The sequence below is a fragment of the Rana temporaria genome, chromosome 2 (assembly GCF_905171775.1).
Source record: "Rana temporaria chromosome 2, aRanTem1.1, whole genome shotgun sequence".
Taxonomy (NCBI): Eukaryota; Metazoa; Chordata; class Amphibia; order Anura; family Ranidae; genus Rana; species Rana temporaria.
The window spans coordinates 236,434,918-236,461,218 of record NC_053490.1 but is presented as its reverse complement, the minus strand read 5'-3'; the positions used below and the strand labels follow the sequence as shown (position 1 = coordinate 236,461,218).

General features: G+C 42.8%; 1 long non-coding RNA gene and 1 pseudogene across 1 annotated transcript; both read right to left on the bottom strand.

Moving 5' to 3' along the window:
* Window positions 1-1,991: 1,991 nt before the first annotated feature.
* On the bottom strand, window positions 1,992-2,198 carry LOC120929968 (annotated as a pseudogene).
* A 16,169-nt stretch (window positions 2,199-18,367) lies between these two features.
* On the bottom strand, window positions 18,368-19,520 carry LOC120928586. Its single transcript, XR_005747243.1, has 3 exons — window positions 19,149-19,520; window positions 18,705-18,909; window positions 18,368-18,568 (listed from the first exon to the last, which is right to left on the bottom strand). It is a non-coding gene; the product is annotated as an uncharacterized LOC120928586 (long non-coding RNA).
* Between the last annotated feature and the right edge of the window lie 6,781 nt (window positions 19,521-26,301).

The following is a 26,301-nucleotide window of genomic DNA, read 5'->3' as shown; positions in this document are numbered from 1 at the left end:
GAGGCTCTGTGGCTTAGCCAACAGAATAAAGAAAAGCTGATGAATTTGCCAGGGAGACTGTAAAAGTTCTGTGAATATACAGATTACACATTCTTTATTGTCATTCAGGCACATTACAAGTTCTTCTGAGGAATGCTAAGAGAGGATTTCTGCTCGATGAATTAAAATACAGAGTCAATGCACTCTCGCTCTTTTAATATCTCCTATGAATATTAGAACATTTGTATCCATTGTAATGAGTAATTATACCTTACACTGCTTATTGATGAGGTGTACAAAACACAGTGAAAGCCAAGTGAGTTGATGAATAGCCCTGGCAATCACAAGCAACTTTAGGAACATTTGGACGACTTAAGGGAATGAAGAACAATCTTTCTCCTTTGTACTAGACCTTTGAGGCAAAACCTGCCATATTCAGTGGAAGTTCTGGATACTTAAATGAACCTAATTCAGGGCCGAATGTTAATTGCATGGGGTTTGTAAACAGTTTGCTTTTATTTTGGTGTGCACTGATGCTTAGCAAAGGGAGCAGCTAATCAAAACACCCTGCCCTAGGTAAGATATGAGCCCAAAATGCTGGCTCCGTAGTCGCCTTTCTTTTAGGATTTGCAGCTAATGCTACTGTAATATTTAAACAAAGGAATATCATTAACTGCTTTTGTAACAGCTAAGCAAACCAATTAAACCAAAGAAACAGCGCCATTACACCTAATTTTACTGAGCTCTACAATTATTTATTATTACAGGCGTTTATATAGAGCAGACAATTTATGCAGTGCTTTATGTATATTGTACTTTCACATCAGTCTCTACCTCACATGCATAATAGACTAACTGCAGACAAAGGCAAACTAGGAGCACAGCCAGGCTTACTTAATTTGAAACTCTAGTTATGCTTGAGAAAAGAAAACTTCTCACTAGAAAAGAGATATACAATGCAAGGATTTCCAAGAACATTATTCATAGACAACAAGGAATAGCTAACGCACCTACTATACGCTCCCTCCAAAAACTCAAGTCGGGTGCAAGATCTACATGCTTGCATACATATACAATGTTGACGCAAAGTGATCAGCACATCGTGAATGAATAAAATTAAAGTCTTCAATCATTGCATTTTTTAACCCCTTTCGTGCCCATAGTACCCATAGTTTGTACCTGAATTACAACCTAAAAACAATAGTGCAAATGTATTTTATCCTACACACTGACATTGACACTAACTGGCACTGATACTAATAAAAAAAAAGATCCTGTCAAAAAAAATACTCACCCTGACCGTGACCTTTGATCCCGACCTTGATCCAAACACTAACCCTGGCACTAACCAAGTTTAAACCTTGATCTAGGTTTTTTTTATACACCATTTTTTTTCTCTGCAAAGAGAGTTACAATGTATTTCTCTCCTCCATTTACAGATAACACAGGGGCAGGCTTCACAGTGACTGATCTTATTTTTTTCTAGCCCGTGGTGTGTGAAACACACCTGAACTAACACTCGGGGCAAAAAAATAAGTGCACACACAAAAGCGAGAACACAAAAAAGTGCACAGGGTGTACACATGGACCTCCTCCTATGAAGAAGGAATTTTACCCTGATCCCCCCCGGGGCGCAAGGCTCCTGACAGGGACTGAGGAACTAGGTGGACCCCGTTCTCTGGGATGATCTGCCGAAACAGACCAGATTCCAAGTACTAAATGGGACACCCCCCAAATGTCCACCCCCTCCCAAGACTTTCAGGAAAGGCCAGAGGACCAAAACCCTACTAATCACAGTCAGTAAAGTGCACAGTGCAAGTGACAAACACACAAAAAACACAAACACACAAATACAAGTGGGGAAAGGGAAGTGGAGAAGTGCAGTAGTGCCATAGTGCAATACCATGGCAGGAAACAAAAATTACTCTGGTCCTAGTTAAAAGTCCCGGCCTTTAGGCAGGCGTGAAAAAAGTGTGTGTATGGTGCAGTGACCTCGGTGTCAAAAAACTCAAGATGAGCATCCCCACCTGTGAGATTTACGAGGCCAGATTCAACACAGGAGGAAAAGTAGGCCTACCACCACCATCACCATTCCTTACCAATTAAAGAGGGCTACTAGCCAGCACCCCATCTCTCCATAGGGCACTGACATTCTCCCTCCTGAAAATGGATAAAAACAGATACTACACTTGATCTTAGCCAAAAGGCTGAGAAGCGATACTGATCATTATGATAACCAATCAGAGGCTATCACAGCGATCAGGTGACCCAAAATCGGGAGTTCCGGGTCCTGATCGTTAGTATGGGGCTTGGGGCTCGTGGTGAGGCCCCAGTTTCTGTGCTGGAGTGCACCATACAGTGTGCTCCCAGCATAAAAGGGTAGGATGCAAATATTCGGCCCCACAGAATAAAGTCCTGTCCAGTTGGGCCGCATATTTGCATATGCCCGGCGTGAAGGGGTACTTTTTCAAATTAGAAAACGTTATTGCAGAGTCAAGTAAATTTGAGTTTCTGTTTTCTTGTAAAAAAAATTGTGTTTCTGTAAATACTGAGAAGACTAAAGGATTGTCTACTTTAATATAATCACATTACCTATTCAGGTGTTAGAAAAGACTGCACCCCTTATGAGTAGTGTATTTAGGTTTTGTGCTGCCCTAGGCCTGACTAAACTTGTGCACCCCCTAATTTAATATGACCCACCCCTTCCTGTCAAGGCCACGCCCCTTTCTGTTTAAGACCCACCCTGAAATTTTCGAGTGGGGACACTATTTCTTAGGGCCTGGGGGGCATTGGATTCCCTTAATTTGCATAGATTTCCTCTCACTTCCTGTTTGGCTATGGGGCAGGAAGTGAAGGAGGATCTCTGCAACGGGACAGGGATGGTAAAAAATAAACTGACAGGGGCTATAACTCTCCCTTAGTCTATCCAAAATAAAATAAAATAAATGTTGCCTATAGTTCTACTTTAAGCACAAATTTCTCATAATTTCTCATAATTTTATGGATAGGACTAAGAAGATATAACCATTCAAAAACGTAAACAAACACATTACATACAGTATACTGTATTCTTATAGATTACAGTACTGTATGTAAAAAATACACACCCCCCTTGTTTCTAGTGGTCTCCCCAGTGCCCTACCTGTTCTTTTATATAATAAAAACTGTTCTTTCTGCCTGCAAACTGTAGATTGTCCATAGCAACCAAAAGTGTCCCTTTATGTCAAAAATGGTTTTAGATCAGATAAAAAACAGCGATAATAAATTATAATCACTTGCAGAATTGTGCGATAGCGATTTGTGGGGAAATTCGTCATAAAAAAATAAAATAATGACAGCGACAATTCTGCAACTGAGCAAATTTCAGTGATTTTGAGTTGATTACATTATTGAATAATTTTTATTATACTTATATTATTATTTGTTATAATTATTTATAATTATTTATTATATTATAATTTATAATTTTGTTTTTAAAAAAAATTCATACCCGGGATGCCTACAATACTCTTTTTTGGTCAGATTTAAGTGAGTTATTTCTAAAAATTACAGACCTACAATATAAAACGCCAAATTTCCTTGCAAATAATGGTACCGCTTTCAGCACTTTTTTCTGAAAGAATCATACCGCCAGGGAGGTTAATTCTTTAAATACATTAAGGATATGAATATTGTTCAGGAGGGCAGTATTTTCAATATGAAGCTAAGATCAAAAACACAAGGACCTCAGACAAGCAGGAGGAAAGTTAAGCATAGAAAGTATTTTTTTACTGTAAAAGTAGTTGCTGCTTGGAATAGAATTCCAGCAGTGATAGTGAGTCAGTCAACAGTAAGTGGATTGTAACATGCTTGGGACAAACATAGATTTTTTAAAGTAAAAATAGGTAAATAAATAACTAAAAAAATAGGGCAGACTTGATGGAACACTTGGGGGGGTTATTTACAAAAGGCAAATCCACTTTGCACTACAAACTACAAATGCAAAGTGCACTTGAAATTGCACTGAAAGTTCACTTGGAAGTTCAGTTGTTGTAAATCTCAGGGGTAGATCTGAAATGAGGGGAAGCTCCTCTGATTTTATCATCCAATCATGTGCAAGCTAAATGCTGTTTTTTATTTTCATTGCATGTCCCCCTCTGATCTACAGCAACTGCACTTCCAAGTGCACTTTAAGTGCAATTTCAAGTGCACTTTGCACTTGTAGTTTGCACTTGTAGTGCAAAGTTGATTTGCCTTTAGTAAATAACCTCCAAGGTCTTTTTCTCTGCCGTAACACTTCTATGTCTCTATGGATATCCCTTTGGCATGAACAAACATCCTGATACCTGACAAGAAGTTTGCAGGTAGATACTATTATGATAAGAACATCTGTATACACACAATCAGAAATGATTCTATGCTAGTGCATTAAAATGGTCTATCCTAGATAGCCAATACATATAAGTGCAGTCCGATTTGTAACCCTAATTTTGCTATCCCCTTGGTTTCACACTGCATAAAATTTATTTTCCATAGTACCTTTAGGCAGACTTTGATCATAAGACACTACCTGACAATTTCTTTATCATCAAAATCTGCACTCTTCACCTGAGTTACTTGAGCAGAACTTCAAAAAATACTGTAGCACAATCAATCACATCTTTCTCTCAGTGTTAGAACTGTCAATCACATAAAGGCATACCCCCTGGATACCATGTTAAGATTCTCCATCTACATTTGTTTCTTCTGGAACATGTAAGGGATTTTCCTCTTATTTTTTCTTCTGCATTTTTTGCTGTTATACTATTGTGCAGGAGCCTGAGACGTCCCCATTTCCTTGTATTGCTGTGTGTGTGTAAGCTTGTCTTGAATACTGGAGCACTATGGTAAGTCAAATAATTTTCTATTTGTGTTCCTATTATGCAGGATGTTTCTTCTGTCCCTAGTCTGCTAAAATGTGAATAAACAAATATACACATACTGTACTGTACAGGTGAATGCATATACAAACATACACACAATGGTATTCATTAATCCCAAATGGTATAGGGCCTGTCTATCAAAAAATTAATTGTATTCTGATAAGTGTGTGTGGTTAATACATGCAATCAATGATATTATTATCTAGTTTATTAAAGTGTATGTCTCAGAGAAAATAAAATAAAATCTCTCTCTCTCTATATATATATATATATATATACACAGTACTGTGCAAAACTTTTAGGCAGGTGGGAAAAAAACTGTAAATTAAGAATTATTCTAGAGATAGAAGTGCTAATAGTTAATTTGTATCAATTAACAAACTGGAAAGTAAATCAACAGAAGAGAAAATCAAAACAAATCAACATTTGGTGTGACCGTGCTTCCAAACAGCATCAATTCTTCTAGAGATACACAAGGGTTGATTTGCTAAAACTGGAAAGGGCAAAATCTGGTACAGCTGTGCATGGTAGCCAATCAGCTTCTAACTTCAGTACTCCTTGTTCTTCTTTACGCTAAAGATAGTTCTCAATGACATTGGTATCCTCATACAGCATACCTTTGGGGCCAATCACACGCTTCCCTGATGATGGTATAATTCAGGGCTTTTTTTCAGGGGGAACTTGGGGGAACTGAGTTCCACCACCTTTGGCTCAGACCCTTTTGTGCCTGCTCACCACAATCACTTGTAAACACGGAAGTCTGGTTTCTGTGTTTACAAGTGACAGCTCTGCACTCTGTGTGTAACCCCCTGAACTCTGTATTCTGTATGTAATGCAATGCTGATATTTAATGCCCCTTTAAGACCCTTCTACTGTTTGTGAAATCTGAACGGGGTTGTGGTTGAGTTCCTGCACCTATTTTCTGAGAAAAAAAGCTCTGGTATAATTAGTATATATATATATATATATATATATATATATATATATATATATATATATATACGGTATATAATATTTGTGCAATACATGTCCATTTCTCTAAAATCTGCAAGCACAGACAATTACCTCTTGATCTGGGGAGGCATATCCATCGAGGGGACACACAGACCTCTACAGGCTACACAATGGCACCCTGACTGCCATTAGGTATTGGGATAAAATCCTTAAATCCATTGTTAGACCATACGCTGGTGCAGTGGGCCAAGGTTCCTCCTAGTGCTCGACAGTGCCCGACCTTATGTGGCAAGAGTGTGCAGCCAGTTCCTAAAGGATGAAGGAATTGATACCATTGAATGACTCTCACACTCGCCTGACCATAGAACACCTCTGGGACATTATGTTTCAGTCCATCCATTGCTGACAGGTTGTACCTCTGTCTGTTCAGGAGCTCAGTAATGCCCTTGTGCTCATAAGTTTACATACCCTGGCAGAATTTATGATTTTTTGGCCATTTTTCAGAGAATATGAATGATAACACAAAAACTTTATTCGCTCATGCCTTTTATTATCAATCAACTGTGTTTACTCTTTTTAAATCATAATGACAACAGAAACTACCCAAATGACCCTGATCAAAAGTTTACATACCCCAGTTCTTTATACCGTGTATTGCCCCCTTTAACATCAAAAAACAGATTGAAGTCTTTTGTGGTATTTGTGGATGAGGCTCTTTATCTTCTCAGATGGAAAAGCTGCCCATTCCTCTTGGCAAAAAGCCTCCAGTTCCTGGGCTGTCTTGCATGAACTGTATGTTTGAGATCTCCCAAGAGTGGCTCAATGATATTGAGGTCAGGAGACTGAGATGGCCACTCCAGAACCTTCACTTTATTCTGCTGTAGCCAATGACAGGTCGACTTGGCCTTGTGTTTTGGATCATTGTCATGTTCAAATGTCCAAGTACGTCCCATGTGCAGTTTCCTGGCTGATGAATGTAAATGTTCCTCCAATATTTTTTGATAGCATACTTCATTCATCTTGCCATCAATTTTGACCAAATTTCTTGTGCCTTTGTAGCTCACACATACCCAAAACATCAGCGATCCACCTCCGTGTTTCACAGTAGGAATGGTGTACCTTTCGTCATAGGCCTTGTTGATTCCTCTCCAAATGTAGCGATAATTGTTGTGGCCAAAAAGAAAAATTTTGGCCTCAGCACTCCAAATTACTTTGGCCCGGATTCTCAGAGGACTTACGATGGCGTAGCGCCATGTTCGCCGTCGTAAGTCCGAATCCGACCCGTCGTATCAATGCGCCTGATTCTTAGAATTAGTTACGCATAGATATCCATTAGATCCGACAGGCATAAGTCTCTTACGCCGTCGGATCTTAACTGCATTTTTTTTTACCGCTAGGTGGCGCTTCCGTCGAATTCCGAGTATGCAAATTAGCTAGATACGCGAATTCCCAAACGTACGCGCGGCCGACGCGGTAAAGTTACGACATTTACGTTAGGCTTTTCCCGGCATAAAGTTGCCCCTGCTATATGAGGCGCAGCCAATGTTAAGTATGGCCGTCGTTCCCGCTTTGAAATTTGAAAAAGTTACGTCGTTTGCGCAAGTCGTCCGTGAATGGGGCTGGACGTCATTTACGTTCACGTCGAAACCAATGACGTCCTTGCGGCGAACTTTGGAGCAATGCACACTGGGAAATTCCACGGACGGAGCATGCGCCGTTCCGCAAAAACTTCAATCACGCCGGGTCACAGTAGTTTTACATAAAACACGCCCCCCCTGATACAAATTTGAATTAGGCGGGCTTACGCCGGCCGATTTACGCTACGCCGACGCAACTTACGGAGCAAGTGCTTTGAGAATACAACACTTGCCAGTCTAAGTTGCCGCGGCGTAACGTAAATCGCATACGTTACGCCGCCGCAGAGATACGCCACTGGACGTGAATCTGGGCCTTTGTGCCAGAAGGTTTGAGGCTTGTCTCTGTGCTGTTTGGCGTATTGTAAGTGGGATACTTTGTGGTATTTGCATAGAAATTGGCTTTCTTCTGGGACTCGACCATGCAGCCCATCTTTCTTCAAGTACCTCCTTATTGTGCATCTTGAAGCCACAGAACATGTTTTCAGAGAGTCCTGTATTTCATCTGAAGTTATTTTTCTTGGGGGGTTTTCTTTGCATCCCAAACAATTTTCCTGGCAGTTGTGGCTGAAATTTTAGTTGGTCTACCTGACCGTGGTTTGGTTTCAACAGAACCCCTAATTTTCCACTTCTTGATTAAAGTTTGAACGCTGCTGATTGGCATTCATAATTCCTTGGATACCTTTTAAAAAAAATGGGGGATAGGGTTGGGACCAACCCTATCCCCCCTTTTTTTAACACAATCCAGGGATGGAGATGCGCTTTAGGAGCGCAATAAAGTGCCTCAACAGATCTACCACCGGCAGTTAATTATACATTGTCATTTTTTGACTAGCTGACCAGGTACTTTGGTTTGGTAGGCATGTTTGGTTCCACTCCTGCATTTCTTTTGTTTTTCCAGTGCTCTTTTTTGCCAGACCAACTATAGGTAGGGGCGAGTTTAGGTGATCACCTGCCCCCTATCTATTGATTAGCACTCCTGTGCTCCTATTTAGGAGACTTTAAAATTCATAGTTAGGACTGCAGTACACGGAGTGCCTGCAGCTCACACAGGTATTTGCAAATACATGCAACTAAACCTCTGTTTTTAATGCATACAGTTAGACAGATTAATTTGGTTAAGTGCTCTTTTGGTTGGTAACTTTGAGCCTGGCTATTATGGAAAAAAAATTATATTCCATATATATATATTTAATCGCATACTGCTAAAAACGCATCTCATTTAAAGTCCCAAAACCTCCCCCCCCTTCTATCTGCATACCTTTTTATATCCCTTTCCTGTTTTATACAGTTCAAGTACCTTTTCCCGCAGATCAGAAAAATTAAACACATTGTCACATTCGACAGGTATTATCAACGCTACATAAGACCCATGCAAGTTTATGGGACCGCATTGCAACCACCCCACAATCATGTGCAATTTGCGCAATTGAGGCTTGGTGGGGCAGCATATACAGGGTTAGATCAGATGGCAAGGAGACAACATGTGACCTCCTCACCGCCTGTGAAATGGCAAGGGCTGTCATACATGTGAACAAGCAACAAGAGTAAAGAAGTAAAGGATCCTTTCTGCAATCTAAGGTTAAACATTCTTTCTTCTGACCTCAGATTGTGGCTGCGTGTCCTCTTTAGGGACCTTAGAGTAAACAGTTTATTTGTCTCTATTTGTGCATGGCAATCATATTCGGATATTCCCTCTAAAGTGCCTTTTCTCCAGAGTAAGTAAGGCTGGGTTGAATTTTGCTGTTGGTAGAGGTGGTAAATACACTGTACTTTACTCAGGGCCATCTTAATGCATGGGGCACTCCCCAGGGGTCCCAGGTGCATTGGGGCCCCATGATAATTTTGCATTACATCATACTTGCAAACTGTCCCGGATTTACTAAGCTGTCCTTACTGTTTTTTAGTGTGTCCTCTTACCCCCTGTAATGTGCCCTCCTGCCCCCTGTACTGTGCCCTCCTACCCACTCTGTACTGTGCTCTCCTTCCCCCTGTACTTGTGCCCTCCTGCCGCTTCCCACTCCGTACTGTGCCCTCCTGCCCCCACTGTACTGCGCCCTCTTGCCCATCATACTGTGCTCCCCTGTCCCCCCCTCACACTGTGCCTTCCTGCCCCCTATATTGTGCTGCCCTTCCTCAAGTAATGGGCCCTCTAGCCCTCCCTGTACTGCGTCCCCCTGTCCACCATACCTTACCCCCCTGCCCCCCCCTCATACTGTGCCTTCCTGCCTACCCTATATTGTGCTGTCCTCCCCCCTGTACTGTGCCCTCCTCCCCCCCAATGAACTGTACCCTCCTGCCCCCCCCTGTACTGTGCACTTTGTGTTGATTAGTCTTTGATTTATATTATATATTTCTATTGTTTAAAATACATTTTATTGAAATAACTAATGCGCAGAATAGTGTATACAGTATTGATGGTACAGCTCTAGGCTGTGAGGATGTGACATGCGTGGGAGTGACATCACCATGGTCCATCCAATCAAGTGGCCGAAGTGTCTGAACGCAGAAGGAAGAAAGGCATAAAAAAGTGTTGACAGTTTAGCTTTAGAGGGGATCACTTGGCAGGTAAGTGTGCCCTATTGTACTAATACTATACAGTATGTGTTGCATGATACTACATTACGGCGTAAAGCTCCCAGAGACTATCTTTTCATTTTTTATGCAAAGGTTTAATTCTACTAGAAAGGGCCACTGAGAGCTGGTACCAATGTACATTATTCCACTGAAATCACTATTTTTAAAAAGCAGGGCAACCATTCCTTAGTAATATGGAGTTAATACTTTTATGGCGTTATGTACTCTCAGGACTTTGCTTTATTTGAAGTTTGAGCTGTTATGTGATAGAGTCAGAGAACTTGCTGAATAAGCATTTTGTATTTTTGTCTCCCTTTTGATACCCCGCACATCCTTAGCCCTACAGTAGCTGTTTTTAGTGAAGATTTGCTCCTTTAGACAGCTTTGGATAAGAAGCTTAAGCCAGTCTCTGAAGCAAACACAGCACACAGTGTCTTTTGAAATTCTAAGAAAGCAGATATACACCTGTCCACTACATTAAAGTATAAAAACCTTCTCACATTTTGTCACTTCTGGAAGCTGCTATATATTTGGATTTAATATGTATTTGTAGAAAGCAGATAAAACGTTGTCACTCCCTCCTTCGCCCAGTAGATGGCACTGTCTTGCTATGAGAAATGTTGCAGGCACTTGTCTGCTTGTGTACATTTCAGGATAGGAAGATGGAAGGGTATTAGATTTCTTGCATAATATAATAATGCAAATATAAGCAAATGATAAAGATGTACTCGGTACCTTCAGACTGAGGATTGCCAATTAGGCAAGGTACATCTGTGTACATGAGATATAGAGAATATCGCACAATTATGAATACAGGAAGCCCCAATAATTTGCAGCAAAATACATAAAAATTTGCAGCTATTTCCAGATAGAACAGAAAAAGAACTGTTTAGGACAACTTCAGTTTGGAATTGTGCAGCCGCATATCTAGGATCAGCTCATTAACACATTGGGCATAAACCTAAATCAACTAACCTATTTTCTCCTAGGTGAATTGTGCCGGGAGAGAAGTTAACAAGCCGATCATGCTTTCAGGAGCGATAATTCCCCAAACAGCTACAACCGTTTTATAGGGAACCGTATTAGCATGTGGCTGCGCAGAATGTGGCCTAGTACACACTGCGGCTATAAAATAAGTAGAGAATCGGCGGAATGTGTAAGCGCTTCTGAGTTTTACACAAAGGTCTAATAAATGCATTAGATGCACAAACTGATACAACTAAATTGGATTCTAATTTTATGCAGCCTGGGAAGAGTTGGATGGAGTGCAAATAAATAAGCATACTATAAACAATGCAAATAGTTATCCATAGTACAGCATACAGTCACCCTATTAATATTTAAATAAAGTACAATGTAGTCTAGCCCTACATCATATGAGGGTTAAACAGTCAGGAAGGATGTGAACAATTACACCGCCATTTTTCCTGACTCTTGAACTCCCTTCAGTGCTGTAGCTGTGATGAGAAGAGAGCAGTGCACTGATGCAGATCTGCTGTGATATAAATGGCAGGAGCTCTATCTGGAATAAAGTCCCCTAACATACTGACTAATGTTTGCCGGGAGCCTTTTACTCTTTTCCCTGTTGTTAGCTATATGCAGGCAGATCAACAGCAGTATACACTGCCTTGTCTTATCTTTGTTTATCTTTTTCACTTTCTGCTTTCTCGAAAACGGTTTAAAAAAGCACTATGTGAAAAAAAATCTGGTTTACCTATTTTTGTTACAGTAATAAAGAATGTGTTTCTGTAGAGTGCACTTTATTATTTTTTATAGTTTTCGATAACATTCTATCTATCTATCTATCTATCTATCTATCTATCTATCTATCTATCTATCTATCTATCTATCTATCTATCTATCTATCTATCTATCTATCTATATATATATACAGTATTTATAGATATATAGATATATAGATCTATATAAAGATACATATCTATATATACTGTATACCAAATACACCTGTATTGTATTACCAAAATACACCTGTACTGTATTACCAAAAGTATTGGGATGCCTGCCACACACATGAACTTTAATGACATTCTGGTCTTCGTCCGTAGGGTTCAATATTGAGTTGGCCCACCCTTTTCAGCTATAACAGCTTCAACTCTTCTGTGAAGGCTGTCCACAAGGTTTAGGAGTGTGTCTATGGGAATGTTTGACCATTCTTCCAGAAGCGCATTTGTGAGGTCAGGCACTGAAGTTGGACGAGAAGGTCTGGCTCGCAGTCTCTGCTCTTATTCATCCCAAAGGTAGGGTGACCAGACATCCTGGTTTCCGGGGACAGTCCTCAGATTAAGGACACTGTCCCCGGACCAAGTCTGTCCCCAGTTTTGTCACCGGACTGGATTTGAACAGGGGCTGGGGCAATTTTATAGACAGTCAATGCAGAATAAAAAAAAAAAAAAAATCTGAATTACAACCCCCGGTCCACCGCATCTACTAGCTTAGGGGGTGTATTTTTTCCATTAATTCCGTTATCTGTGCCCCTTTCTGATGATCATATGCTGGTCAGAGAGGAGGAACCATTTCTTCAGTTTCGGCGCATGCCTATTCAGCTCCGCTTGCATGTTCTTCTGCCTTGGCTCAAGTCTCGGCCAACCGCCTGTTGGTTTATCTCCTTGCCTTCCCTGGTGGATTGATCTTCCTCCGTTCCGGGGCCCAGAGAGTGAGACTTGAGAGGCTGTGAAGCAGGCGGCAGCAACAACGAGCAAAGAGAGGCAGCAAAGCTCAGCTGATGGTGTCCAGCAGGAACAGAGGGGAAGTGGATACGATCGTGGGGCTGCCAGTGCCTTCAAGGCTTCAACCCAGGTGTGCTTTGGGGGTGTCTGTGGATAGACTGCATTGCACTTTGTCTGTCTCTCCGGCATGGATGATATCATGTTAAGCGTGGAAAATCCGTGCTACCCCCATATGTATAAAAAGTGCATGTAGTGCAACAAGTTTGCGTGAATGCAAAGAGATGATGCAAACTGCAATAGAGCAAAACACAAGTGAATTCTTAACAATAGTACTAATTGATATTAAAGTGACAGTGCTGCATCTATAAAGATAACTGGAATATTCAGCAATATAAGTATGTAAAAAAGTTAAAATAGATGCGCAACCTAAAATATTGCAAAACACAAAGAAAAATATTTTTAAAAAATATTCTGAAATAACAGAAAAAAAGTCCATAGGGAACAACAGTCCAATTAAGATAAAAAGGAAAAGTCCAATTATGAACAGCTCCTAAAGCTTGGTGGTGATCCAGGAAGCAAAGATACAAATCTTCCTCCTTTGTTTCCAAGCTGCAAACACAGGATACTAAAAGTGCAAAGTGGCCGCTTACCAGATAGGTTGGATCTCTATAACGGAGATCTTATGGGCTCAGTATCAAAAGATATCCTCCTGGTAACAGCAATGATCTGGTCAACCTTCCATCACTGAATCCACTGGTCAGCTGGGTGTGTGTTTAGCAAAAAATCCTTCACCGTCTCAGTGCAAGTGGAGTGGTTCATGCAGCAATGCAGGGGACCATATGTATGAAGTGGAAAGATAAAAAACACTTCATGCTGCAGTAGTTAGGTAAAAAAGTGTACCCTTTAATCAAATAGCTGGGCAACTGACATCAAACAAGGTTTTAAAGCGTAGGTTAAAAAACAGACATTCACACAGCCGTGGCTCAGACTAACACAGCTGTTGGTGTGGTGACGTCAGGATCTCTGGCTCCGCCCGATGCTGCGTTTCTCTGTATGAGGCGGTAAGGAGGCCTTCAGTGTCATTAGCCAGTGTCATTAGTACAGTGACAGTGCATATTTTTATCACTGACCACTGTATTAGTGTCACTGGTTGCCACAAAGTGTCACTTAGTGTCCGATTTGTCCGCCGCAATATCGCAGTTCAGTTATGAGTCGCTGATTGCCGCCATTACTAGTAAAAAAAAATGTCCCCGGATTTAATTTTAAAAATCTGGTCACCTTACCCAAAGGTGTCCTATCTGGTTGAGGTCAGGACTGTGCAGGCCAGTCAAGTGAAGTTCCTCCACCCCAAACTCGCTCATCCAAGTCTTTATGGAGTTTGCTTTGTGCACTGGTGCGCAGTCATGTTGGAACAGGAAGAGGCCATCCCCAAACTGTTGCCACAAAATTGGGAGCCTGAAATTGTCCAAAATGTCTTGGTATGCTTTGAGACATTGTAAGAACCTGACAATCACATGCATGACTCCTAGAGGCAGAAGCACGATGGGATTTGTAGTTTCACCACAGCTGGAGGGCCAAGTTTGCCTTCCACTGTCTTAAGAGTTCCCTTCATTGGAACTAAGGGGCCAAACCCAACCCCTGAAAAACAACCCCACACTATAATCCCCCCTCCACCAAATGATTTGGACCAGTGCACAACACAAGGTCCATAAAGACAGGGATGAGAGAGTTTAGGTTGGAGGAAATTGACTGGTCTGCACCTGAGTGCTGACCTCAACCCCATAAAGCACCTTTGGGATGAATTAGAGTGGAGACTGCAAGCCAAGCCTTCTTGTCAAACATCAGTGCCTCACCTCACAAATGCGCTCCTGGAAGAATGGTCAAACTTTCCCATAGACACACTCCTAAACCTTGTGGACAGCCTTCCTAGAAGAGTTGAAGCTGTTATAGCTAAAAAGGATGGGCCAACTCACTATTGAACCCTACAGACTAAGAATGGCATGCCATTAAAGTTCATCTGTGTGTACAGGCGTCCCAATACTTTTGGTAATATAGTATACTGTATATATATATATATATATATATATATATATATATATATATATATATATATATATATATATATATATATATATATATATTTATCTAACATATATTAGGGTATTTTGATAGTAGGCTGGAAGTAAAAGTGTTAGTTAACCTTTACAGAAAAATGTAAAGGTGAACTATTCTTTACACCCTTCCCACCCTCCAGTCCCCACTGTACTTACCTCCAGGGATGCTGAGATGTCAGTGCCCATGCAGTGGTTCAGAGATTTGCAATCCCTGCTCCTCTCCCACTTCTACGTCCAGTGTTTTCCACAATGGACAATCTCTGTGATGCTGCTGACCAATCACAAGTTCTCTGGTCACTGCACAGAGATAAGGGGGAGGAGACGTTTCCAAAACCCAGGATTGCTGGACCAGCTGAGTGGGCACTGACAGCTCAGCAACCACAGAGGTAAGAACAGCAGGGACCAGGGTTGGGAAGGGTATATGGTGTTAGTTCACCTTTACATTTTTCTGTAAAGGTGAAATAACACTTTAACCCCTTTGCGCTAGCGGCGGCACCCAACCCTTTAAAGGATTTCAGAAGCTGGAAAGGCGGGGAGGGGTTTATGAACATGTGGCCGCTGTGATTGGCTGTTATGCTGCTCACATGATCGGAAGGCTTCCCATCACAAGAAGTAATCTGGAGTTTTTGGTTAGCCATCAGTAACCGTCCCGGGAGTGCACAGGGTGCACACTTTTGGAACAGCTGTGTCTGTACATTGGTACGCAAATGCGTGGCCTCTTGGCGCCAAGGTCCACCCGCCGAGGGGCGGCATGTTTGCATACCGTTGGTGCCTAGGTGTTAAGGATATGTTATACTATCTTACATAGGCGTGCGCAAGGGGTGTGCCAGGTGTGCCTAGGCACACCCTAATCCTGGAGTTGGCAACCTGTCAATGGTGGTCAGGTGATAGGTAAATCACAATCCTTCCTTGCCGACCCTCAGAACCTGGACGGAAGAGGTGGTGGGGTGGAATTTAAAGGAACTGATCTGCATTTTCCTCCTGCAGCAGCTGAAATTAGGCTTCTCCTCTCCCTTTTGTCAACATTCAGCTGTCGCAGGAGGAAAATATAGGGGATTGGTACTAATATATGGCACCCCTCCTTTCTCTGTTCCATTTCCTTCTGTTGCCTGGGTCCCCCATGTGCTCCCTTGCGCCCCCTTCCCCTCATTGTTTCCGGATAGAGAGCGGGGAAGAGGCCGGTAAATATGTCAAACGCATATATGTTGGAGGTATGTGGTGCACACCCTAATGCAATAGGCTGTGCACACCTATGCTATCTTATACCTTAGTACCTTACCTTGTAACTTAGTGGTACACCAGATATTGTTTTGTTAAATTTTTAGAATAGTTGTTGTAACAATATTAATAAAGGTATGATTATTAATTATATAAAATGCTTGTTGACTCTAAGTAGTGTCTGAAAAGACCCCAGTTATTTGTGTATCTACTTTACCTAGTGTTGTTATAATTTTCGGTCAGTCCCATTCACACTATAGTGCACTGTGTTCATGCCTATGCCACTATGTGCTTTTTTGTGTGTGTTGAGGTATGCTTTTGAAAGCACATTCATTTTGAGGGAGCCTCAGCCTAGGTTCACACTAATGTGGTACAAGAAACCCTGTGATTCATGCGCGTTTCCCACACCGCAAATTTAAAACGCACTGCCCTTGCGATCTGTAGTGGGTGTCAGTGCAATCTTAGCGATGCCCCAAATGCAGGTCGTACACACACTGCGTTTGCCCACACCAGATCGCACAGATCACATGGTACAAAAGTACTATATGAACCGGTTGGAGTGCGGTTGTAATGTTGTGCGATTTGAGCCCATTCAAAATGAATGTGCTCAAATTGCACCGCGCTGAATCGCATGTGAATTGAACAGGAATGCGGCGTGGTTCCTGTGCAATTCACGTGTGGTTCATAGTGTGAACCGAGGCATATAAAAAAAATCTCTCTTGGGGAATATTTATTTATTAAGGCATTTACATAGCACCGACAACTTATGCTAAGGTGACTAGATTTTCCAAATGAAATTCAGGGACGCCATACTGACCACACACATTTTTATTAGGATGGGGAAGGGGCAGAGCAGGAGGTAGGGATAATATCAGCATGTGAAGTGCGCACACCGAATGTTGGGTGTGGCCAAATTGTGACAGTAGGAGGGGCCTAAAGGGCTAATAAAACCTGCATTAATTATCTTTTCTTTGGCTTTTTTCCTCTGTTTTACCTGGGGATCTGGCCGGTAATACATCTCCTGTTTTAGGAGTGCCCCCACTCTGAATGAAGGGGGAAAGGGGCCCATCAGCATCGTCAGACTGTGTGGAGGGGAGTGTTACATGTACTAGGAGATTTAAATACACTAACAAACTGAAGACAAACTCCAGTTACAGCAAACAGTTTTTTTTTTCTTTTGGGATACAGATTTTACATTAATATATAAAATCTGATCATTGTAAGCACCAACAAGTGTTAAATGGTTTGTCCCATCTCTGTGACTGATACATTCTGCTGGAGAGCGTATTCTTTTGATAAACAACAGGCTTACTAGCTAGATCAGCAGATAAAAATAGAAGGAGGAATGCCTAAAAAAAAAAAAAAAATGCAGCCATCACATCTAAGAATTGGTAAGCTGCAATATAATAAATGTTTGATGTTGGGTTTAAAACAGCTTAGCATTTTTTTGCCAAAGCTCCTAAACTCAACTCCATAATAGACTGTGGGGTTGATTTAGTAAAGGTAAATTCACTCTGCACTGAAAGTGGGGGAGGGGGACATGCAATAAAAATAAAAAAAACACAGAATTTTTGCTTGTACATAATTGGATGATAGAAATCGGCAGAGCTTCCCCAAATTTCAGATCTTCCCCTCAGATTTACAGCGACTGCACTTCCAAGTGCACTTTCAAGTGCATCTGTAGTGCAAAGTGGATTTGCCTTTAGTAAATCAAACCTATAGGCTTTTACAATAGTTTAGAAGCTGCTGTGGTTATGGGAGGTTCAACCTCCCCCAACCTTCCCCAATGTCATTCTTCTAAATGCAGAAGAATCACGGTCAGGATAGAAACGCTTTGACCGCCGGCCACAAAATGCAGCAAAATTAAGATAAAAGGGGGGGGGGGTGTCAGTGCAAGTCTGATCATTGGAGGAGAGCAGGCTGAGTTCTCAGCACAGCTAGAGAACTGACCACACTGTGCTCTAATGCCTAGTGTTGTCAGTATATAGGAAAGCAGGGGGACTGGCAGGATCACCAGGGATTTCACACTAAGGAAGCAATGCTGTGTCATCTCCATTACAAGTTGTAAATATTTGTATATATCTTTTTAAATAAGTAACAAGGATTAGTGGTATGAAATGTTATATTTTAATGGGTTAATGTAGTGATATGTGAAAAAGATTTAGCTCATGTATAGAGGCATAATGTTGCCAACATCCCTATGTCAATACAAAAAATGGATACCTCTAAAGGAGGTGGGACTTTTAGGGCAACAACAAGTATGGTGACAACTGGGTCATAAAAATATAGACATTTATTACAAAATAGTATTACAAAAATAGTCAAAGAATAAACACTTCACAGTAGTATGTCAACATCTAAAATAAAAAATTGGAAAAAACTGCTGCTATGAGATCATCATGTACCCCAGCACAAAACTGGGGGTATGGATGGTCGTTTCCAACGCGTTTCAAATGCTTTTGGTAATACATCCTTCTTCAGGGAACATTAGCAGTGAGGTTTTTCTGAAAGATGAAATATAAGAAAATACATATATACAATGAAAATACTTGTTACCAGACACAGACACTGCAGCATGTGGACAATAGAGGGGAGGAAATTGGAAGCTCAACATGCAGGTGGGAGGAAAAGGAAAATCACCCTCTCCCAAGCTTGGAGTGCCCAGATCGTCCCCAGAGAGCCCGTGTGTGCGCCGGATCCAATGCGGCCAAGTCAGATGGTATGCTCAATGCCCATAGGTCTCCCCCACTCCCAGAGGGCTCCAAGACCATGAGGGGTGTGTGAAATAACAAACGTATTCACATAAAAAGTGTCAGCAGCCAAGAATGGATATGAGGTATCACAACTAAGGGAAAATTTAAATAAACACAAAAGGTCATTAGACCAATACCCAGCAACAAAACACAGAGTGAAACAAAAGAGCACCAAAAAGTACTCACCACTCCTAATCAGTAGGCTCAGCAGCCAAGAATGGATATGAGGTATCATAACTAAGGGAAAATTTAAATAAACACAAAAGGTCATTAGACCAATACCCAGCAACAAAACACAGAGTGAAACAAAAGAGCACCAAAAAGTACTCACCACTCCTAATCAGTAGGCTCAGTATGGATAGACCAGCATTCCAAGTGGAGATGAAAAATAAATCAAAAATAAAAGAAAAGAAAAAGGTGGTCAGAGACCAAAATGACCTCCCTCTCCAACAGTGGAGGGTAGGGAAATGATTGCTGGACAAGCCCCTCTGACTCCCTTATAAACTTACCATTGATGATGCAGCCCCAGGTGAAATGAATGATCTCCTTGTAACAGAGCAGCTGTCATTAGTGATCAAATCACTAGCGAGGAAAGCCTAACCACAATAGTCCCTGCCTTCTCCAGATCAGCTGAGCCTGAGAGTAGAGCATTCGATGCAGACACCTATGTCAGCTGGCCGTGCTGCAACCAATAGGAAGCGCAGCATTCCAGCTCGACGCTTGGCGTCACCCATCTAGTGTGTCATTCAGCTGGGACCTGAGCATATCTAGTTGCATCCAATGAGGCGTGCGGCCACGGCGCAACCAATCAGGTGCATCGAAGGTCGCTCGGTTGTGACGCGCCGGGAGTGCGGGCTGAAGTCAAATGTTCGGCGCGTCTCTAGTGACGCCGCCTTACGCGCCCATTCGACGGATCATGGCCGGACACAGAACGGAACCGTATCCACCAACAGGGGGCGGCCCCCGCCGCACATGACACACCCAAAAAGACACACTCAAAGATAAGCAATAATAAACAAAGGACATGGTACATGCCCATTGGGAGGAAACGAGGCAGCCAAAGGGCTGGTGGAACAGCTCACATGTATACAGGAGTAGGAAAAGGGGCCGAATGTGTCCCAGCACAATTCCACCCCAAAGGGAAGGAAATAAAACCACAAACGAACTCCTAGATGTGATACTAAGGAGTTCTATATGGTTATGTGGGACCCCAGTATCTTATAGACTGACAGGCAAAAAATCTGTCAGTTGCAATAAGGGGATATAGTCACCACTGCCGGAGACGGGGGTTCCTCCAGGGTATAAATGCCCTGGTGGAAAAGCACCTGAGTGCTCATCTCCCCCCGGCAGTGGATGGAGGAGCCCTACTAGATTGAGAGGGGGAAGCACTACAGACACTGAACAGGGCATCCCATAGGCCCCAAACCGGGCAAGGTGTTTAAACACACGCAGAGTCTCAGATGGAGACCATAGAATGCTGCAGGCAGGTTGTCTGAATCTGATCACAAGTTTACAAACAGCAAAATTATTATTACATGTACATCAAAAATACATTACAATCTTGATAATTACAGTGTCAATTGGTTTGACAAAATCAAATTTAAATAAATTGAAATCCTACTTTTTTTAAAAATCTCGAGTTATATCCCAAAAGGATCCCAGGTCCCTACGAGGAGAAGAGCGAAACAAAGGACAATGAGGAGGGGGAAGAAAGGGTGAGGGAACGGGTCTGTGGGAAAGAAAGCATTAGTCTGTCTTCCCCGAGCGGAACCCCTCCAGGAAGGGCCTGAAACTCTCCGTCTCATTTAGTCCTGGAAAAATTGTCGCTCTCAGGTGTCTAATCCAGCGCATTTCGCGCTGGAGTAGCACCTTATTCCAATCCCCCCGCGGAGGGGGATATGTATTCGGTCAAGGACTGTAAAATTAACTTTTGGCATGTGCTACCCATGGTTTTTGGCCACGTGTCTTCCAAGAGGAAGGTACAGGTTGCCTATTCGCATAGAGTGCATATGTTTCTCCACTCTTTTAAAAAGAGGCTGTTTGGTTTTGCCCACGTAGAAGGAACCACACTGGCACTGCATGAGGTAGACTACCCCACGTGTGGTGCAATTAGCATAGTGTTTGAGCAAAAAAGTCTCACCATTGGGCAATGCCAGTGTGGTCCTCCTACCAATGACCTCACATTGTGCGCAATGTCCACATGGGAAAGTCCCATGTGTCTTGCATGGATCTTTCATAGAGTTACCCCTATATTCACTTCGGACCAACATAGACCCCAAGGAGTCCGCTCGTCTGAAGGTGAGTTGGGGTCTGTCCAACAATAAATTTTGAAGGATAGGATCCTCCATCAATATTGGCCAAAATTTTGTTATTATCCTTCGGATTCTCACATGCTCATTTGAGAATCCCAGGATAATCCTTGAATTGTTTTCTTCGGACCCCACTTTCTGAGATTTGGTTTTGAAGATCAGTTGGCGTCTGTCTAGGGCTTTCACTCTATTAAATGCCTTCCGGAGACAAGTTCTTGTATATCCCCTAGAAGATAGACGAAGAGAGAGTGCATTGCACTGCTCGTGAAAGTCATCTTCCAAAGAACAGTTTCTTCTAATCCTAAGGAACTGACTGAAGGGTATTGACCTCTTGAGAGGCTCGGGATGAAAACTGCCAGCATGTAAAATAGTATTCCCGGCAGTCTCTTTCCTAAAGAGAGTCGAGTAGCTTTTGCCATCAGAGTCCTTCCTAATGCTGAGGTCTAAAAAATTGATTTCCGATTGGTCATGAGACATAGTGAAAAACAGATTAAATTTGTTGATGTTCATAAGTCTCAGGAGTTCCTTAAGGTCACCTTCTGATCCGTCCCAGACGATAAGAATATCGTCTATGTAACGCTGCCAAATCAAAATATGGGCAGCGCACATCGAGGCATTCTCTCCCAGGAGGAAATCCCGCTCCCACTCCCCCAGGTACAGGTTAGCATAGGAAGGTGCACAGCACGTTCCCATAGCCACACCCTGTACCTGGAGGTAGTGGGAGCCCTGGAAGAGAAAGGTGTTGTGATACAAAATAAATTCCAACATGGTAAGGATGAAGGTGTTGAACTTCCAATCGGTGGTGGGCCGCTGCTTGAGAACCTGTTCAACAGCTCTCAAACCCAGTATATGGGGAATGCTGTTGTACAGGGTCTCGACATCGACGGAAACCAAAAAGGCATCCGTTGGTATCGTCAGATCTTCCAGCATCTGTAGAAGATGTATGGTGTCTTTAGTGTAAGATGGTAAATTGAGAACATGTGGTCTCAGGTATTGGTCAATGACCTCGCTGACACCTTCAGAGATTGAGCCGTTACCCGAAATTATGGGTCTCCCTGGAGGGTCCAAAAGACTCTTATGGACCTTGGGGAGAGCGTAAAAGGTGGGTTGCCTGGGATGTTGTACCCTTATAAAGTCCCAAAGGTCTTTGATTATGACCCCTCGATGAAAAAAGTCATCGATAAGGTCATAAAATTCTTTATTGAAGCCTTCAGCCTGGGCTGCCGAGATCTTGAGATAACATTGTTTATTGTTTAGGATCTTGAGGCACATCCTCTCATAGTTAGGGTTATCCATCAGAACCACATTTCCCCCTTTGTCAGAGGCCTTGATAGTAATGCCTGTGAGATTTCTCAGGGTTTTCAATGCTAAATGTTGCTCGGGGCTTAGGTTTGGATGGACAGTGTCCCTTTTCATGGATTCAAGCTCTTTAGAGGTTTCTCGGACAAAGTGGGAAATGGCTGGATTTAAATTCAACATGGGAAATTTGTTGGATCTTCGTTTAAATTTTGCCATTGCATCACTATTTGTAGTTTCATCCTCATTCTCCATTTCCTCGAGAGCCTCATTGTCCCAGGCTCCATCTAGTGTAGCATTTTCCTGAAGCAGGAGATTCAAATCCCTAAGGGCTTTGAAATCCGCCGCCTTCAGGTTGGGGGCCAGTTCTTTTGTAGGGTCAACATGTTTAGCGTATAGGCTCTTATAAAACAACCTACGCGCAAACAAATGTATATCTTTCACAGCATCAAATGTGTTGGTACCACTATTGGGACAAAAAGAGAGTCCCAGTGATAAAACCTCATGCTCTATTGCTGTGAGGTTGTGAGAGGAGAGATTAATGATGTTGAGACCCCCTCCTCGCTCGGTTTCGGGGAGGCAGATATTGTGTCCAACTGTCCATGGCTGTCAAATTGGGGGATGTCAATGGCACCCCCCTCTTGTCCAAAATATTATCCAATACAGTGCGTTGTATTTTTGAAGTAGCCCCACTATCTTTCCTGGGAAAGAGTCTACTCCTATTAGATGTAGTGATATGTACCCCTCTATGGGAGGTAGATTTGCAGGCTTTAGTTTGACAACCTTGCATACCTAATGCCCCATTCAAGAGAAGGTTATGACCTGGCATGATACATTTTCTCCTCAAGAGAGGAGGTGCTAGTGAGGAGCTAAGTTATGCTAAATCTAGGGGATGGGGAAAATGTCCAATCCTGGATGAGATACGCCTGGAGGGACAAGAGGGGTAAGATAGTTCCACCAATTAGGATGGCCCTATGCAAGTCTATGAGATATAGGTCTATATTAGTTTAAGTCTTAACCTCCCTTGCGGTAATCCCGAGTGTGGCTCGGCAGGGAATTTTCCTTACCAAAAGCGGTAATGAACACTCACACTGTAAAGATTGGTACAGAGAAGGGAGAGAGGAACTAATCAGACCCTCCTCAACATCCTCAAGTCCTGCTACAAATCTAAAGGAGAACGAAGATTCGCAGTCCAAGGACAGCGGCTATGGAACGCTCTACCTACAGACATTCGGATGGAAGTGAACCATCGGGCCTTCAGACACATCTATTCTGAAGTGTGGCTGGACAACAACATTGGATACAGCGCCTTGAGGCGATTTAGTTCGCATTTGTAGCACTATACAAGTTTCTCACTCAGGAACCGGACATGATGCCAGTTTGTTGTTGTGATCGCTCCGTCATTTGACAGAGTGATCACATGGTAAACAGCCGCTGTCAGCAGCCATTTACCGTGATCCGTGATGTGCCAGGTCTTCCGGACCCGGCGGTCACGGATATTTCCAGCAAGATTCTGGGAGGACATCCATTAACACCCTCCCAGAATAAGCTGACCGCGCTGAAGCCGTCTTTCGGCTATGGCCCGGTTGGCATGTGGTTAAAGCTTTCACTCATGGTCAAAGAACTCTCATTAACTCAAATCATATCTGAGAGATAATACATCTCAAAATATAACTTTCGGGTAACACTACAGAGAGAACAGGGTACATTTTCATACATGGTACAGCAGGCACATACAGTATCAGGAATATAAAATGTTGGGTTTACTTATTCTTTAATCACTTCCGGACCATGCGCCGTAGTTTTACGTCGGTATTTTGAAGAGGGATATCGTTGTTATGGCAGCAGCTAGCTACCATAACCCCGGTATCCTCTTCTTCAGTGGGCGGTCCGCTTCAAGATAAAAGTGGTCTTTGCGATGGATTCGCAGCGAGATCACTTTTATCGACGGCGGGAGAGGGGCCCCCTCCAGACGCTCTCCGGTGCCCTTCACCGCTTACCAGAGCCGCCGGCAGCTGCGGAGGCGATCGTGTCTGCTCCCTGGCTTGTCATGGAGAAGAGTGAGGGGAAGATGGCCCCCACCCGTCTCCATATCACTGCAGGGCGGCGGAAGCGACATCAAATCGTCACTTCCGCTCATAGCTCTTAAAGGACCATTTTTTTTTCAAATGACATTTAATTTTTTTTTTATTGAATTTTAGTGTAAATATAAGATCTGAAGTCTTTTTGACTCCAGATCTCGGGCCAGATTCACGTAGATCAGCGGATCTTTAGATCCGCTCGATCTACCTGATTTAAGATCCGCTCCCATAAGTTGGTGGCTTCACATGTGGACTCTCTGATCAGAAGTGCATTCTTTGATCAAAAGTGCCTGAGTTAAAAACCAGGAGTTTGAAACAGGAGGTAAGACAGGAGTCTTCATTATTTTTTTTTTTCAATCACTGATCCAGAACAAGCTTGCAGCTAATAAAGTTGGAACTCTTGCTATATAGATTCAGCGGTGCAGCAGACGCTCTCATCTTAGTCTGCTCACCCCAGGGATAGTGAGAGCAGGACGCTCTCAAATGAGTCGGCTCTCCCCAGGGATAGTACAGCCAGGCAGGGTCCTCCCAGCTCTTAGGTGCTGCAGACACAGCTCAAAAAAACAGGACTAAGACCCCCCCCCCCCACCCCCACACCCCCCTAGCCAATTGATCCAGGGTTGCACCGATTGCCGTTAAGGGGTCAGGAAGGAATTTTTTCCCCCGATCGCTGCAGATTGGCACAGCACGCCTGGGGTTATTCGCCTTCCTCTGGACCAATTGGGGAGAGAAGACTCAACGAGTGACGGCTCACTTGGACAGTCTTCCACCCATCACGTCCGGCGTCTCGCGGCTCTTCCCGCATCCGCGCCAGACCAGGCCTCATTCGCGGCCGCCGCAATTAGGAAAGACTGATGACAATGGCTAATCTGCAATACTCTGCGGACTCTATTCGGGGTCTGAGACAATTCGCAACAGCATTACCAGCCGTCACCAAAAGGCCTTAAAAATAGAGCAACTTTTGAGATTCGATCGACGATCGACCATCAAAAATGTAAACTATTTAACCCAGCTCAAGCACATATCATGTGCTTTGATCAACACAAGATCGGCAGTAAAACACCGATTAGAAATCCACGATTTCTTACTACAAAACGATCTAAACTGCCTCTTTATTACAGAAAGCTGGCTCTCAGACGACTGCAACACCATTCTCGGAAAATTGGTGCCAGAAAACTATCGCATTATAACGGAAAACAGAATAGGGCAAAGAGGAGGAGGCCTGGCGGTGATCCACAAGAATCACATTAAAATCACTAAGCCAGCCCTTCAAAATCCTCTTCCATTCATGGAAACCCTTACTCTTCAACTTCAAACTTCCCCCCAGGAGACTGTTCACATTCTCCTCTGCTATAGGCCACCTGGGCCAAAATCGCAGTTTTTGCCATCTTTAACAGAGTTTATATCCACTTATACCCTTAACAGCAAACACCTTTTGCTGCTCGGGGACTTTAATCTGTGGGCCAACTCCGCACAGGATCCCATTGCGGACGCCTGCATCGATCACCTGGAGGGATTAGGGCTACAGCAACTTATATGCGGGCCAACACATGCTTCAGGTCACACACTCGACCTAATTTTCAGACAAAATCTGAAAATAAGCATTTTAGAAAATGAACCATTGCCATGGACAGACCACCATGCAATCAATTTCATAATCTCCAAAATTCCCCCAGTGATAAAAGCACCCAAGCCGGTGACAATACACTGGGCTAGATCTCATAAGAAGCTCCATTCGGAACTCTTTTAATCTACCTTGGGAAACAGAATCAAAACAATCCATCCACATCAAACAGCC